Genomic DNA, 11,819 nt, shown 5'->3' with positions numbered 1-11,819 from the left:
ATATATATATATATACACCCACACACACACACACACACACACAAACACATATACACACAAACACACACACAGAGTTTTCTATCCTTAAGTAAATTTAGTGTTCCTGAAAAGGACTACATTGATAGCTGTATGGATTAGAAGATCATTTAGATTACATGCTCATTCAGTTCTTGTCCAGCAGTGATTAAAGATACCAATTAGAGCCAGCTGCAGTTATGAGTTTGTTAAAGGGAAAACATCTGTTCCCTGAGTTCTAGACTGAGACCACCCCCACAGGCTGTCTGATAGCCTTCAGCGAGTAAGAACTTTAGCTCACTACTGACCTGGGCCCTATTTGCACTGAGTACCTGAGCATGAAAGGATGTGTATCCTATTAATATAATCTAAGTTATTCAGTATCCCAACAAAATGTAGGGTTTTTTTTCCACATCCATAGATTTTTAATGTGCGTGTTTGTGCAAGTCAGAGATCTTCTTGTGAAAGGTGTGAAGTCTGAATCATATGGTGAGTAGATGTTGTTTCTTAATGCTCCTCAACCTAGTTTGTATATTTTCTTTTCCTGTCCTATATATTTCATTGCACAACAGGAAAGTACAGCAAAAGGAAATACGAAGGATGAAATAGCCGTTACCAGTCTATTGTTTCTGTGTATTCTCCTGGCTGGCTGTATCCATTATTCTTTCTTATTTTATACTTAGATGTCATCTCATTGGGGAGGGACTGTTGTTGTTCTGTGTTTGTACTGCACCCTGCACAATGGGGTTGGTTCATAGCTAGATTTTTTGATAATACAAATAAATAATACTAGCAGGCACAGTAAAACCCATTGTCTAAAACTCTGGATACTGCCAACAACAAGAGGAGGAGGTTGTGGCTTGAGAGCCAGATACATAATAAATTAAAGATGAGAAAAAATTAGGTGTGGTTTTGATTTTGTAAAACCTCAACAGTCAGGTTTTTGGTCTGCAAAATCAAAACCAGAGGTGGTTCCCATCATAGTACTTTTTTGTCTGATCCTTCCGAAGTTTAGAATTTGAAAAATTGGTCCTTTTTTTGTCCCCAAAAATAAATTACTCCCCAAATTTGGTAAGTCTCTGGAATGTCCCGTGTCATGAAATTCATAAACTCTGTACTGTAACAGTGAGCAGAGCCCTTGCTCTGGAGTTGGAGAGCAGGATGCAGGAAATAACCAGCCATAGGTCAAACTGGCTGGCCAGAAAGCCCTGTACGGTGGCAATCTTATCCTCAGTGGGTGCCAGGGAAAGCACGTGTTTCCCCATACCATTGTTTTTATCCTGCCATCCACATTCAAGCAAAGGTTCCTAGGGTTTCAAAGTCCTCTGGAGTGGCATAGCAACACCACCATATTGAGAAGCAAACATCATGAGGTTACAGCACCATGACAGCCACCTCTATAGACAAATGCAGTAGCAGAGACTGTTGTAGCAAACTAAAATGGGACTTAGCCTCCTAAGTCTATGTTGAAAATGAGACTTGATACCTTTGAAATATGGCCCTTTTAGGCATCTAACCATGCAGACAGGTGCTTTTGGAAATTCCACTAAGCATCTAGGAAATCTGCCTTGAAATCAATAGGAGTTAGGCACATAGGTGCTTTGAAAAACCCTACTAAAAAGAAAAAAGCCTACCTGCATATTTAGGTGCCTAACTGCCTTTAAACATCTGGCTCTTAAGCTCCTAAATTTTTTAGGTGTTTTGGAAAATTTTACCTTGTATCACTTCCTATGTGCAAGGCAGAGTGCCTGCCTCGGCAAGCTTAGGATTGCAGCTCTGGACTCCCCTCTGCTAATGAAAGAGGAGGAAAGCACAGGAACCCAAATCAAACTGCAGAATTTTTGTTGTCGGTAAATGTGATGATGCGGAAAGAATGCAGCTTGCCTCTGAGAGCAGGCAGAGTTTGTGGGGAGATGAAAAGGAGTACCATTTACTGCAGGTACACCTTGTATCAGTTTTCACCCTGCCTGGACCCCCCACTTCCATTGGTTGCTCTTGCTGTGGTCCCTCTTTCTCTCCATGATTTAGGGTGCTCCGTCTTCATGACTTGGCCTCTAACCAGGTCACTATATAGTCCCTCTGGACAAATTGTCTGCATTTCATCTCAGGCAGTCCTCTGTTCCAACTCCAGCTTCTGTGCCATTTTGCCAGTGGCTGATAAGGGAACTCAGGCCCCCCCATTACTCTAGGTTCCAGCCCATGGACCCTAGGACTAGCAACCTAAGTGTCCTCAGTCACAACCCTGTTGCTGTTTGCCTGGGTTCCTTCCTACCCCACCTCTCTAGCTCCTTGCTTATCTCTGGGTTTACCCACCAGAACTTCCCCTGCTTGTTGTGACTACTTCACATCCCTTAGCTCTTGTCAAACTCCCTTGTCTGGGGCAGGACCCCCTGGCTTACTCTCTCTTTAGATCTCCTTCTTTTTCCTGGTCAACTCCCTTTCTTTTGGAGGGGTGACTGCATACCTTCTCCATGCAGCCCTTTACTGACTGGTTTTATAATTCTATTCCATCTTGGCTTCATCTGCAGTTAGGCTTTATCAAACCCTTGTTCCCCTCCAGGTGCAGCATCTAAGGTTAATTGGCTCTTCCTGGCCCACATTAAGACACACAAGGCTTGTATGAGGGGGACATCCCATCACAGGTGGGTAACTAGGAAAATAAGCATTTTACCTGTAAACTGAGCAACTACTAAATGGAAAATTGTGAGACAATAAACATGGAATTGCTGAATCCCAGCCATTTTTCAAAGTGTAGCCATGCCATACAATTCTCAAAAACAGAAGAGGGGAAAGAGTTAACACAGTTAAGAAAAATCTATCAACAACACAGCTGTTTAAATATCTCTCTGATTTTGTAACAATGCTTATAATTTCCATATATATATATATATACACACACACACACACTCACTTAGTTTCAATGCAATAGAATATGAGTCATTAAAATCATTCCACACTTGCAAAAACCTTTACATCATCCTTGGTGTGCATAATGTGGCAATGCTTTCAATCCTGTTGTGATTTATTGTTTCATCTTGGGTGCAAAGCGGTCATTATTCTACCTTGTTGGATGCTGAATGAAAATAAATTGACCGTTAGCCTACATGTCAGAAGGTTATATGCTCTAATCTTAGGGGATTGGGTAATACTTGAATTTCTTAATTCTGTTTGGTGCAACATATTCTTTACACTTTAGTGTGTTCAGTATGGTGCTGAAACAATCCTTGCACAAAAGATTTTGGGTCAGATCCTCTGGTGATGTAAATCCATATAGCTCCATGGACTTCAATGGAGCTACCCCAGTTTACACCAGTAAAAAGAGCTAGTTAATGTTACTCTGTAGAATATGCAAAATACTGTCTGAGACAAAAGTAATAATGTAAGACTGTGTGAAAAACCCATCCCTCACTATCTTGTTCCCCTCACTCCACGTCCCACACACTAGGCTGGACCCTGCATTCATTTGCGTTGCCCAAGTGGGGTGTCTCAGAGGCAAGGTGCCTCAACAGTGCACAAAGTCTCCAAGAGCAACTGTGAATGCAACAACTGATCTCACCCTTTAGACTGCCCAGAGCACTCTCCCCTCCAGAATAGGCCAGATCCTCTGGTCTGTTCAGAGGATGATGGCTTCCTGGCTTCATGGGCTCCCCAGCAGCTTGGCCGCTGATCCTGAAATCTTTTAAGTCTATGGCAAAGCTCCTATTGACCACAGTGGTGCAAAATCAGATCTCTAGGATCTTAGGTAAATACATGGACTATGATTAGTCCTTGGATGCAAGGGATGCAAGGCAGAAGGCCCCCAGTGCTCCTATGAAGGGGCTGGGTATAATCTGGCCTTTAATCTTCCTGTAGTGTTCACAAAGACACGCTGGCCAGCTCTGTTAGCCTTAGATATAGCGCTGTTTTTCTTTTAATTTAACCAAAAAACTCATTTGAGTTGCTTCTCTCATTTAAATCATGCCTCAATAACACTAGCTTCCCATTTCAAGTTCTTTGGCCGCTGTGAGAGCAAAAGAGTGCAAAGAGTTAAAGGAAGAGAGTTAAGGAAGATCCTGCTCCCCTCCCTTCTCCTCACCTCCCAGCATATTCAGTCTTAGAGATGCAATGTGTGTCACTGAATGACCTGAAAAATCAGCTCTTATGCATTAGCAATGGTGGGCCTGGAATCCATTTGACTTTTATTTTCAGCTGACTTATCTTCACCAAGTCTTTGTAAAATGCAGTCTCCTGTCTCCATAGGAAACTTCTATTCATATGCAAAAAAGTTCAAAACTCCATATGGAAACTTCCAAACTCTATATGGAAACTTCTCTCCATAGTTTCACTTGGGCTGTTTCTCAGTGCTTTCTTTATAAGGTCAAGGGGTTTAAGCAATAAATATTTCGTTTCCATATTTTATGTGTTATAGCTGTGTAGTATGGAGTTGAGGCTTCTATATTGTACTGAGGGCTAGTGCCAAACTCTGGCTTTCCCTCAAGACCCACATGAAATACCTTTGCACAGAACCTCTTTGCTTAAAATAACAAAGACCTCAAGAAACCTTAGGGATCAGCTCCAAATAGTCAAATATACTGATCTCAATAAAGATAAAGCTTAATCTTAAAATATGGTGGGTGCTCCGTATTGTATTCAAAGATATAATGCTGTCTTTTTCAAATAAAGTTACAGGTACCAATTAAAAATTAAGCATTAAGGAGTTTGCTAATTCTAGGTCAGCTCCACTTCCAGGGTGTTTGGAAAGAATTTCTTTATTGCCCCTTTGAGATATCAAGTGCACATCACCATTCTAATCCTAGAATAGATAAAGTCTATTATTATTCTCCAATTGCAAGTTTGCAGGAAAAATACAAAGGCTGGGAAAAAAAACAATGAAGTGACTTTAGCCAAGAGAAGAAGTAATTTCTTTTTGAGGACTGAGTGGCTTTAGATAGTTCTGGCAAAGTATTCATTTTTTAATTGTATAAAAAATTATGTTTTTTCACAATTTCTTCATTAATCTCAGACTAAAGAAGGTAAAACACCACTATTACAGAATGAATAGATGAGACCCAGCAATCTCTTGGTGCCAACTAACAGAGGGCATAGGGGATGCATAGAGTTTTACAGGGATCCCTTGGGTCAGGTATATACATATGAGTTCATCAAAGGATGGCATGTGATGTCTACCGAGTTCCAGTAGCCCATGAGTCATCATAATCAATGTGAAATGGTTTGTAAGGATAGTATTTAAGAAGTTATGTATCTATACTGAAAATAACGTTCTAAGGTAAGGCAAGTCACCAGGAAGTGATGTGCCTTGGACAAGTTCCTTCCAGGCATGTCTGGTTATGTGTGTATTGGGCATCCTTATTTGCATATCAACCCAGAAACCAGATGTAAGATTGCAAAATCTAGCAGAGAAAATGCACAGGATAAAAACAATCAGCAGGGGACATCCTGTTTATAAATAAGATCAAAGGATTAGCCTGGTATATCAGGTAATAGGGAAACACACAGCATCCTTCATCTAAGGGGGCATGCTAACAGCATGTCTTGTCTCTTGAAAAAGGGATCACAGCCTGCTGGCTGGAAAGCACTGGGGAGCAATACTTCATTAGCTATGACTATCCTGTTAATTAAGTCTAGGCTCCAGAATTCGTGTTATGATTTTATTTTACATGTAACCCTTTGTTTCCAATTCTTCTATTTGCTATCTCTCAATTCTCTATCATTTAAATACACTTTTACTTGGTTTCACTATCAACTTATCTAAGTGCTGTGTGTAAAACAGAACGGCAATCTGAGGTGTTATTGGTAAGATGGGGTGTACCGTTCCCTTGGGCAACAGTGAATCTGAATATTGTGGATGCTCACAGGAGATGCTTGGAGGGCTCAGGGGTTGGAACGTGCCTATTGCCAACTCGCAGAGAGAGAGAGCCAGTGGAGTTAGGGTGCTGACTCCGGTAAGCACAGACAAGGTTACCTTACGCTAAAGGTAGGGGGTAGCGAGGTGCCTCACAGCCCTGTGTACTCCTGGAAAGCATCACTGTAGATGAGTTAATTAATTTAACTGATGTCACAGGAGTGGCAACTTTCTTAGGTATCCTATAAACCTTTGGTATCATCAGGGTATGATCAGAATTATCTAATTAACTTAAGAAAAACTAACTAGAATCAAAAACTTTCTTCCTTCACTATACATTGGTTAGCACTAATATTTAATGTTGGACAGTTTTAAAAATGATGTTAAAACTGCAATTTTACTAGGCTGAGAGGAATTATCCCTGATAAAGACTGATCAAGTCAATTGTTTTGTATTAAACCAGAGAGACTCAGTATTTTTCTTATTATGAACTTCATCATAATAGGGGTATTGGATCGGATTCTTTTCTCAGATACATCCATCTAAGTCAAGAGGGACGCCTCTGATGTCAATGGAGCTACACCAATGTAAAGAGGAGAATCAGGCCTGCTGACTCACAGACCATCTCTCCTTCCATTCCTGACTGAATGGACCACTTGCTCCCACTAGCAAGCAAATATCTTCTATGTGGCATCTACAGCAATGGTTAGGTGGGAAAGTAAAATTAGGAAAGTATTTAAGGTATTTTTATTTATTTTGTTTGTTTGTTTCCAAGGAGAGAGGATTTGCTAAGAAAAAGCTGATAGAAATCAGGATATGCCAGTGCATGAAGAATATCAATGCTTAAAGGAATTTTTTCTACATGCAAATAGAGGTTGCTTCTGCACCATGGCCTTGATTCAGCTGTCACTGAAATCAATGGATTGATTTACATCGACTGTGAAAGGGAGCTGGTTGTGGCTACTTGTACTCTAGTGTTATCCCATGCCCATGTGATAGAGGCAAATCATTACCTAGTAATACTGTTCATAGCACACTATTTCCCCTCCACCTTTAGAAAAATGTGAAGTAACTTTTTACTGATGCCATTTTTAGAAAACATTCATTTTATAAGCAAAACATTAGATTTTCCTTGTTAATAACAAAATGACACTGAAAGGCAAGAGTCTATTTTGACAAGGAGAGATATTTTTCACGTTTTAATCTCAATTTTTTTTAATAATAATTAGTGTGGCTTTTACAGTGTTCATATACTTTTACTTCTTGCTAAGGGTTTTATTAAGGCATTTTAAAGATTAAGCTTTTAAATTTTTTTCTATGTGTGACACTAATGGGCAGGGTCATGCACAGAAATTTAACTTTGGGGGGTGCAGAAATGTAATATTGGGTGCTCCCACCCTGGCAGAAGCTCTTCCCTTCCCACCCCCCATCCTTCTGCCCGGCAGGAGCAGCTTGCTCCCCCCCACCCATAGCCTCAGGGCGGAGGAGTGCTGTGCCCCCAATGATTATGGGGGGGGGGTCCATGCCCCTGATTACATCCCCTTGCACATGCCCCTGATACTTGGAAAGATTTTGCACCCTTACTCCCAGCAAGTGGTACCTTACTACTCAAGAGTTTTCATTGAGTTCAATAGGTACTATTTAACATGAGTAAGTGTGGGAGAATTACGCTATGGGTCACAACTGTTGCATGGCCTTTAGTGGGATCCTTTTCATGAGAAAAATTTGGCCCTAATTCTCTTATATGTTCATCTCGGTACAAATTTTGGGCCTGTTTTTAAAAGTCTGTTTTATTGAATTAGAAAAGATAGTGGCTACTTGATGCTTAAGTTGGTATTCAAATCCCTTAGCACAGAAAGAGTGAAGACAAATCAAGTGGCCATCACAGTTAATTCAGAAGGGTGTCATTGCTGTGAATGTTGCTTAAAATTAGTGTCAATCCTTTTGGTAAATAGTTTAATTGAAGGGAATCAATGAAAGGGACTAATTTTACTCCCATCTTTACTCACATGCATTAGAATCAATGCTGTATACCACCTAAAATAATTTTCAAACTTGTTTGACTGATCTCACTCATTTTATGACTAGTTCAGACATGTAATTGAGAATGTTGTTTTCTGTTGCATTAATTTAGAAATCACCGCTTAGGATCACAGCAGTTGCCTACCACCTATACAAGCATGATTTACATTCGCTGTTTATATATAATTTTTAAATAGGTCATCACTATTCATTAGATGGTATACTGTGATTTAAAAAACCAAAAATTAATTACTTTACAAGACCACCATGGATTGAAAAATAAAGAATTATTCCATCATAGATAAAGATATTTTTGGGATAATTATTAGTAGCAATACTTATGCATAATAAAGTTGTCTGGAAAGATAATTAGCCAAATTTTGCTTTCAGTTACACTAATGTAAATCTAGAACAACTCCACTGATCACTCCACAATGGAGTTACTCCATACTCACATTAGCATAAATGAAAGTTGAATTCAGTCCAATATATAGAACTTAGAAACAAGAAATATCTATAACACACACTTGACAACACATGACACCAGCATTACACCTGGCTTTATAGTTTTGGGCCAAATGCTCTGCTAGTGTAAATAAGCACAGCTCCATTGATGACATGATGTTTCACTCATTTACACCAGCAGAATATCTGGTTCCTCATGCCTACCAAATGATTGCTCTGTAATCTTCACGTAAAGTGCAGAGCATTTCTTCCAGATCCTCAACTGGTGTAAATGACCATAGCTCAACTGAAATCAATAGAAAGGATTTCACACATAATCCCTTTAATACTGAGAAAACCACTAAGTTAGGACCTCATCTTGCACTCCTCACGCAGGTGAAATTACCATTAAAATCAAAATGAAATAACCGGAAGCTTTTCTTGTGAAATCAGTGCAGGACTCAGTCCATTTCTGAAGAAAAGGTACACTTTGTCATATGCATTTTCTTTTCTGACACTTTAATTCCACATAAGAGTTGAAAAAGCTGAAATCATTACACTTCAGGCACTTTCCGCATCAATACTAGATCTTACTAGAATTCTGTGAGCGTTATAGCAAAACGGAGGATAAACCAGAACCAGCAAATATAATGTTTTTGAACTTTTACAAAGCTCTTTACAAAGACCCACATAAGAAACTAATAAGGAAAAGAAATTGTGGGTTAGCAACTGAATAAGAAATAAAAATCAAAAGCCTCGTTTGCACTTGAGATTAGCTGATATCAACAACTGATGGCCAACGGCTAGGGAGCTGCAATAATGTAAACCACTATTGTCAGCCAGGAAAGCAGCGATTTGCACCAGAGGAGTTCACTTATGACTGAAAACAAGGTAAGCTCCAGTGCTGCAAATTGCTGCTTTCCTTTTCTGTCCTACAGCTACACCTGTTGCTGGCCACCAATTACTAAAAGAAGACTTAATCCCTAGCATGGCCATAATGCAGAAAATTAGCCATTTATTTAAACATCACAAAAGGTTAACAGTGGACATGCCAAGGATCGGTCCTAGGACCAGTGTTGTTTCATTAATGATCTGGAAAAGGGGGTACCAAAATCTGCAGAGGACACAGAATTATTTAGGTTAGTCCAGGCTACAGAAGACTGGAAGGACTTTTAGAGGAGCCTAGCAAAACTAAGCAAATGGCCAGCACAGTGGCAAATGAAATTCATTATTGACAAATACAAGGTAATGCACATTGGACGGAGTAATTTAAACAACTAATTGACATGAATGGATTCTAAATTAACTTTACAATTCAGGGCAAAGACTTAGGGGGCCATGGTAAATGATGTGCAGCAGTGGCCAAAAAGAGCAAACAAAAGATTAGGGGAAATAAATAATCACAGAAAACATTAATATTCTTAAGACATTATATAAATTAATGGTACTGCCTCACCTGGAATGTTGTGTTCAGTTCTAGTCACCCTATATCAAAGAAATAGCAGAAATAGAAAGAGTACAGAAATGGCCAAGCAAGTTTATTAGCAGCCCATAAAGACTACCTCATGAGGTGAGATTGAAAAGATAGAATTGTTCAGTTTACAAAAGAGACATAGAATAGAGGACCTGATAAAGGCATAGAAAATAAGGGCATAGAGAAGGTGTGGAGACCAGGGCATGGGCAGTCATGCCTAATGGTTAGAGTCAGGTGCCTGGAACCAGAGCCAGGTGCCTGGCCAAAGGTCAGGTCCGGAGCCAGAGTCAGGAGTCAAGCCAAGGATCAGATCTAGAGGCAGAATCAGGAGCAGGACATAAGAGCAGGGACCTGGAGCGAGGCAGGAACCAGGAACAGAGGGAGGTAGGGCTTAGGAGTCAGGCACATTAGCAGGGCCCATAATAACTGCCAGTTGGAGACTCATCTAAGTGCTCAGACAACTTCTTGTGCCTCTTTCTGGTTTAAGAAGTACACCCCAGCCACTTGGTGGGACTGGATATCTCTACCAGTCAGGAGCTTGGTGGTCAGGGCCCTTTGGGAGCGAGAGCTTTGCTGGTCCCCTTCTCCTGTGGTTCAAGTGAGCTGTCTGGGGGTGGACAAAGTCTGCACACTGCCTGGGAAGCCGGGGTCCCCCTCGGGAGGTAGATGGAATGCTCTTATTTAGTCTCTTGTACCACAACAGCAGGAGATCCAATTAAATTGAAAGGCAATTAATTTAAAATGAATAACTACAAGTGTTTTTTGAACACTCCATCATTAACCTGTGAAACTCAGTGGCACTAGATATAACTAAATCCAGACATCAGCAGGATCCAAAAATGGTTTAGACATTTATAAGGATAACAATATTCAGAGTTAGCTTAGATTTAAAATAAAACCAAAAAAAAAACAAACAAAAAAAAAAACAAGGGATAGAAACCCTGAGCCTGCTTCAAGACATAAGCCAACTAGTAAGGACCAGATTTTTAAAGATACAGTAAGGTTCCTAGCAGGATTTTCAAAAGCACCTAGGTGTTTAACTTCCATTGAAATCCAGGTGCCTAATTCTAAGTTATGACAGCCGCCTCATAGCTACCATATGGACAGCAGAACTGCCTGGAATCTCCATGGTGCAGTGTTGTGCAGCTGTCCCCTGGCCTGTCTTTCCTTCCTCCAGTCACACCCGCTACACAAGTGCTTGTGAGGAGATCCTCAGAAAGCAGCCTCATGGCTGTTTTCTACAGTGCCTGAGCCAGGGGAATCCTCCCACATTGGGATACATACAGATTCTTGGGACCCTTTATGCTGCTCAAGCCTTCTACTGTGTGTAGAGGGCCAGAGTAAGGAGGGAAGATTTCATCCTGAGTGTCTAAGTTGTGTGATGCAGTGGTTATTCTTATGAATGAATATTGTGGATCCATATTATACAGTCATAAACACCTTGCAAAATTCCCATTGACTTGAGTGGCAGCCAGACTGGCCTGTAATTGTGTTTGAAAAGTTGGTTTCATCAGACAGAAGTTGAGTAAAAGCAGACAGCTTTGCTCATGCATTAGAAAGTTTGCAAACTGTGGTCTGAGTTTCACTGTTAACGGTGTTGAAATACACCACATGAAATACATTTTGGGTCAAGGACCGGGGACTTGGGGGTTGAATCCCCACAGAGATAGAGATTCAGGTGTGTTGTGGTTTTTTTTATTTAACCTTACAGACAATGAGTTCAGCAAATAGCTCACTTGTTTGAAATAGGCAGTGTTTTTAATCTTAGTTAAAATACATAACACATGTTCTAAAGTAAGTCAAGTCAAGGCTAGCGAGAGCAGAAATGATATTTATATGAGAGCACGGAGAATACAGAATAGTTGTTGTGAGTGTCATCAGGTTAAGTGCCATAAAGGACTGGAACTGCCCTGCCCCTTTTCAGCGCCAAGATTCTTAACAGAGATGTCTCAGACATAATTGGATGTGCCCAAGCAGGTTGTTTGCTGAACAGAGCCACAGATAGTGCAAGATCAGACAAGA

The 11,819-nt window shown here is 40.4% G+C and overlaps 1 long non-coding RNA gene across 1 annotated transcript; it reads left to right on the top strand.

Moving 5' to 3' along the window:
• The first annotated feature begins 360 nt into the window (after nucleotides 1–360).
• Nucleotides 361–6,584, top strand: LOC137162135 (uncharacterized). The gene is made up of 3 exons (XR_010922296.1): nucleotides 361–504; nucleotides 2,576–2,657; nucleotides 6,390–6,584. It is a non-coding gene; the product is annotated as an uncharacterized lncRNA (long non-coding RNA).
• The last annotated feature ends 5,235 nt before the right edge of the window (nucleotides 6,585–11,819 follow it).

Source organism: Emydura macquarii, unplaced genomic scaffold (genome assembly GCF_026122565.2).
Source record: "Emydura macquarii macquarii isolate MOO-44397 ecotype Brisbane River unplaced genomic scaffold, CSIRO-AGI_Emac_v2 contig_2422, whole genome shotgun sequence".
Classification (NCBI taxonomy): Eukaryota; Metazoa; Chordata; order Testudines; family Chelidae; genus Emydura; species Emydura macquarii.
Note: the sequence above shows the minus strand (reverse complement) of the source record. Positions and strands in the feature narration are given on the sequence as shown.